Here is a 6,275-nt window from a genome sequence, read left to right as displayed (position 1 = left end):
GTGGAACACGCTTTGGTGTTCACTGACTCTCCTCTAGCCCTGGTTCTATCTCTGGTGCTCCTCCTCCTCTATCTCTGCTCCTCCTCCTCTATCTCGGCTCCTCCTCCTCTATCTCTGCTCCTCCTCCTCTATCTCGGCTCCTCCTCCTCTATCTCTGCTCCTCCTCTATCTCTGGTGCTCCTCCCTCTCTATCTCGGCTCCTCCTCCTCTATCTCGGCTCCTCCTCCTCCTCTATCTCTGCTCCTCCTCCTCTATCTCTGCTCCGTCTCTATCTCGGCTCCTCCTCCTCTATCTCGGCTCCTCCTCCTCCTCTATCTCGGCTCCTCCTCCTCCTCTATCTCGGCTCCTCCTCCTCTATCTCTGCTCCTCCTCCTCCTCCTATCTCGGCTCCTCCTCCTCCCCTATCTCGGCTCCTCCTCCTCTATCTCTGCTCCTCCTCCTCCTCTATCTCGGCTCCTCCTCCTCTATCTCGGCTCCTCCTCCTCTATCTCGGCTCCTCCTTCTCTATCTCTGCTCCTCCTCTATCTCGGCTCCTCCTCCTCTATCTCGGCTCCTCCTCCTCCTCTATCTCTGCTCCTCCTCCTCTATCTCGGCTCCTCCTCCTCTACCTTTCCCTTCACGTTGATGTTTTCTGAATGCGTTGTGTTCTCCTCGTACTGCTGCTACACTAGAGCTGAATTGGTAAAGCTGTTCTCCTCGTACTGCTACTACACTAGAGCTGACTTGGTAAAAGCTGTTCTCCTCGTACTGCTACACTAGAGCTGACTTGGTAAAGCTGTTCTCCTCGTTACTGCTACACTAGAGCGACTTGGTAAAGCTGTTCTCCTCGTACTGCTACACTAGAGCTGACTTGGTAAAGCTGTTCTCCTCGTACTGCTACTACACTAGAGCTGACTTGGTAAAGCTGTTCTCCTCGTACTGCTACTACACTAGAGCTGACTTGGTAAAGCTGTTCTCCTCGTACTGCTACACTAGAGCTGACTTGGTAAAGCTGTTCTCCTCGTACTGCTACACTAGAGCTGACTTGGTAAAGCTGTTCTCCTCGTACTGCTACACTAGAGCTGACTTGGTAAAGCTGTTCTCCTCGTACTGCTACTACACTAGAGCTGACTTGGTAAAGCTGTTCTCCTCGTACTGCTGCTACACTAGAGCTGACTTGGTAAAGCTGTTCTCCTCGTACTGCTACTACACCAGAGTTGATTTGTTGTCTTTAACTTGAATTAATGAGGCGTTGAAATAATGGGCCAATGAGGAATTACTTGGTGTTGAACATGAATGTGGAAAAGAGGTTGAAGCTGCTGCAAGTGAACGCGATGTTTTGCGGCATCGCAGCACATGTTCACAGTACAACATGTCACCTCATCATTTGAGTCTTGGTAAATAGCTTAATTAGTTGCACGCTGAATTACTTAATCCCTGTTAATACTGAACCACACTGTTCTCATCATTAGTGAGAAGGGTCAGGACACCGTGAGGCAGATAAACCGCAGACTGCAGGTGCAGGTCCCTCTCAGAGAGGGCACCATGCAGGGAGACGTTCCATCGGTCTAATCTCCATGTTCCCATGGTCATCAGCAAAACATGAACTACCTATCACTCAGGGCGAGTGTAATGTAGATATAATTTTATATGATTCTGGTACTTTGTTTCTAAAATCCAAAGTTATCAAAGTTCTAAAGTGAGGTTTAATATATTAATAATTTTCTGATTCGACGGCAGCTTGACGTTAACATCTCGGTGATGCTGTCAGGAACTCTTTTAAGAGCGTTTGAATGGCGCGTGTTTAGACGGCATCTCACCTTATGATGGTGTGCGAGGAATCCCAGGCGGGCCCACGTAGCGTATAGAGTGTGAGGAGCGCCGCTACGGCGAGGGCAGCGCCGCTACGGCGAGGGGCAGCGCCGCTAGGACGGCGAGGGCAGCGGCGCTGGCGTCCCACCAGCTCCTCCTCCAGGCCTCCTCACACCCGGCTGGAGGCGCATCTCCGCCGCCATTACCGCAGCTCCAGCGCCACAGAGGGGGGGGGGGCGGCGTGGGGGGGCAGCTATTATGATGGAGATATCGGCCTGGCAGGGATAATCGCCGCCAGATAGACGCCTTGCAGGAGATAACGGCTGGCTAACTGCCCGCCGCATAATGCGCTATTTTTATTATTTTCATACAGAGGATTCAGGAACGACCGCGAGTGGAAAGATTAGCTGAATAATTAGCACAGCACACACTCATACTGCTCGCAAATTAGGATCCGTTGTCAACGTGTGATGCACACCGAAAGGACACAAGGAATGTTTGGCGCGTTGTGTGATAGAGTGTCCTCACCCACACACCCACACCACACCCACAACCAACACACCACACACACACACACACACACCACACACACACACACACACACACCACACACACACACACACATAAGAACACCACAAACACACACTACCCACTCAAAACTTAGGAGTCGTTTTTGCCGATACGATAAGACGCTCTGAAATGAACATGGATGAGATGGCGGATGTCACAGACAGGAGCCACAGACAGGAACCACAGACAGGAACCACAGACAGGAACCACAGACAGGAGCACAGACAGGAGCCACAGACAGGAGCCACAGACAGGAGCCACAGACAGGAGCCACAGACAGGACCACAGACAAGAGCCACAGACAGGAAGCCACAGACAGGAACCACAGACAGGAAGCCACAGACAGGAGCCACAGACAGGAACCACAGACAGGAACCCACAGACAGGAACCACAGACAGGAACCACAAACAGGCGCCACAGACAGGAGCCACAGACAGGAACAACAGACAAGAGCCACAGACAGGAGCCACAGACAGGAACCACAGACAGGAACCACAGACGGAGGAGCCACAGACAGGAACCACAGGCACAGGAACCACAGACAGGAACCACAGACAGGAACCACAGACAGGGAACCACAGACAGGATGCCACAAGACAGGAACCACAGACAGGGACGACCACAAAGACAGAGAACTACGTTTATTACACACCACAAGCCCACAAATGAACACAAACACACGTACACCCACACACCATTTTTCAAACACCATGGATTTCTCTTTCAACACAATAAAGTGCAAAAGCAGGCGCCACTAGTAACAGGGTCATAAGGAAACCATGAGGAACCATGAGGAGCCTCTGAGGAACCTATGAGGAACCATGAGGAACCATGAGGGAGCCCTGAGGAAATGAGGCCTATGAGTAACCATGAGGAACCATGAGGAACCATGAGGAGCCAAAGCACGTCTCCACGCTATGTGTCTCCGGCGTTCCACTTGCGCGAGTGCGTCTCCACCATGGCTCTGTATGGCTCTACCATGTCTCCATCAAGTGCTGTGTGTTGTGTGTGTGGTTGTGTGTGTGTGTGTGTGTGTGTGTGTGTGTGTTTGTGTGTGTGTGTGTGTGTGTGTGTGTGGTGTGTGTGTGTGTGTGGTGTGTGTGTGTGTGTGTGTGTGTGGTGTGTGTGTGTGGTGTGTGTGTGCGTGTGGTGTGTGTGATGTGTGTGTGTCTCCATCAGTCTCCGTCAGCACCATGGTGGTACAGTATGTGCCAGCGATGAGTCAAGCGGTGAGAGGGCTCGTGTGGGCGTGTTATCTAGGTCGAGGGAGGGGGCGGATCGGCAGGTGAATACATTGTGTCAAAGAAAAGGCAGAAAAAAGGACGGGAAAGTATTTCTGCTCCTCTGTGTTCATTGGGGAACGCCGATGTAAACGCGGAGCGCTGTCCGGCTCGTTCACTTCGTGGCTTCAGCAGCAGCTCAGAGGAGGGGTCAGTGTCTCTTGTTGCCGTGTGTTCCCACTCGGAGAGAGGAACAGCCTGGGGTTCTCTTCGAACACACGCACTAACGAACAGGTGGACAGTAACCCGGGCGGCAGGGAGCGCTCGCCAGATAAGGAGTGTTTCATTTCACACTCTGATAAAAAAACAACAACAGTCTAATCTCCATGGGAGAGTCCGGCTCCTCATGATACCAGCTGGGAGCTTCTCCAAACCATCCTCGTCCAACCAGGGAACACCGAATACAACTTATCCACCCAGCATCCAGCCATCCTCCTCCCCCTCCTCCTCCCCCCCTCCTCCTCCCCCTCCTCCTCCCCCTCCCCCTCCCCCTCCTCCTCCTCCTCCTCCTCCCCCTCGTCCCCCCGCTCCTCCTCCCCCTCCTCCTCCCCTCCTCCCCTCCTCCTCCCCCCTCCTCCCTCCTCCTCCTCCCCTCCCCTCCCCCTCCTCCTCCTCTCCCCTCCCTCCTCCCCCTCCTCCTCCTCCTCCTCCTCCTCCTCCTCCTCCTCCCCTCCCCTCCTCCCCTCCTCCTCCCCCGCTCCTCCCTCCTCCTCCTCCCCCCTCCTCCTCCCCCTCCTCCCCCCTCCCTCCTCCACCTCCTCCTCCCCCGCTCCTTCTCCCCCTCCTCCTCTCCCTCCCCCTCCCTCCCCCTCTCCTCCTCCTCCTCCTCACAGTGGCACCCCAAGGAGGAAGGCCAACAGGAGCTCCAGCTCCTTGTGTCCGTCTGTCTCCGGTCACAAAGCAGCGGAGAAGAGCAGGAGGACCATTCTCCTCTTTATGAACAGGAGGAGCAGTAAGGAGGAGTGAGGAGGAGTGAGGAGTGAGGAGGAGTGAGGAGGAGTGAGGAGGAGTGAGGAGCAGTGAGGGGGAGAGTGAGGAGCAGTGAGGAGGAGTGAGGAGGAGGAGGGGAGGAGGAGGAGGAGCAGTGAGGAGGAGTGAGGAGGAGGGAGGAGGAGGGAGGAGGAGTGAGGAGGAGTGAGGAGCAGTGAGGAGGAGTGAGGAGGAGTGAGGAGTGAGGAGCAGTGAGGGGAGTGGGGAGGAGCGTAAGGAGCGGAGGAGGAGGGGAGGAGGAGTGAGGAGGAGTGAGGAGGAGTGAGGGGGGTGAGGAGGAGTGAGGAGGAGTGAGGAGGAGTGGGGGAGTGAGGAGGAGTGAGGAGGAGTGAGGAGTGAGGAGGAGTGAGGAGGAGTGGGGGAGTGAGGAGGAGTGAGGAGGAGTGAGGAGTGAGGAGGGGGAGGAGGAGTGAGGAGGAGTGAGGAGCAGTGAGGAGGAGTGAGGAGGAGTGAGGAGCAGTGAGGAGCAGTGAGGAGGAGTGAGGAGGAGTGAGGAGGGTGAGGAGGAGTGAGGAGCAGTGAGGAGGAGTGAAGAGGAGTGAGGAGGAGGGAGGAGGAGTGAGGAGGAGTGAGGAGGAGTGAGGAGCAGTGAGGAGGAGTGAGGAGCAGTGAGGAGGAGTGAGGAGGAGTGAGAGGAGTGAGAGGATGAGGAGGAGGAGGGAGGAGGAGTGAGGAGCAGTGAGGAGGAGTGAGGAGCAGTGAGGAGGAGTGAGAGGAGTGAGGAGGAGTGAGGAGGGGGAGGAGGAGTGGAGGAGTGAGGAGTGAGGAGGAGGAGGAGGAGTGAGGAGCAGTAGGAGGAAGTGAAGAGGAGTGAGGAGGAGGGGAGGAGGAGGCAGGTGGTGATTCACGCTGAGCGATCGCTCAGCCTAGACAAGACGTGCCGCCGGCTCGCTGCCTCACAGACTAAGGGTGGTGGTGCTTAAACCGTCAGCAGGTGGAGGAAAGGAGGGGACGCTCTGGGAGGAGGGACAGCTCGGGGAAGCCGTCTGGGACAGTGTCCCTCAGAGGGGTGGACAGTGTCCCTCAGAGGCGCTGGGACAGACCGTCCGGGACAGTGTCCCTCAGAGGCGCTGGGACAGACCGTCCTGGGACAGTGTCCCTCTGTGGGGGCTGGGACAGACCGTCCTGGGACAGTGTCCCTCATAGGGGGCTGGGACAGACCGGTCCCTCCCGGTTCCTGCAGGCACAGAAGGGAGGGTATCTCTGATCGATCTGACGGTGTACCTCTGCCGTTCGCCTCGCCGGCCTCGCGTGGTGAATCACTCTCTGTAGTCGCCGTGGGGCGGAGGGCATCATCTGATAGGGTGGTGTTGAACACCGCCCGTCTGGGCTGGCTGGGGGGATTCGACGGAGGAGATGGGGGAGGAGCGGGGGTGGTGTTGTGATGGAAGGCCAGACCTGCAGTGCATGAAGTTGTTCTCAGTGCTGCGCGAAACATACACTTACATGGCTCATGTAGACGTTTGTCATCGCCGGATGTTTGAGTTCAGAACCGTTACGATGTACCATCCGATCACTGTTCTCCAAGGGTCTCCAACCAGTGCTGTTAAAATGTCTCGGTGCCATTGGACAGACCTACAGCCAATCAGAGAAACACAAACGTGTGATCAGCAGCCGCCATCTTGTTGTTATGAAAAGGCCTT

Source organism: Gadus chalcogrammus, chromosome 7 (genome assembly GCF_026213295.1).
Source record: "Gadus chalcogrammus isolate NIFS_2021 chromosome 7, NIFS_Gcha_1.0, whole genome shotgun sequence".
Classification (NCBI taxonomy): Eukaryota; Metazoa; Chordata; class Actinopteri; order Gadiformes; family Gadidae; genus Gadus; species Gadus chalcogrammus.
Note: the sequence above shows the minus strand (reverse complement) of the source record.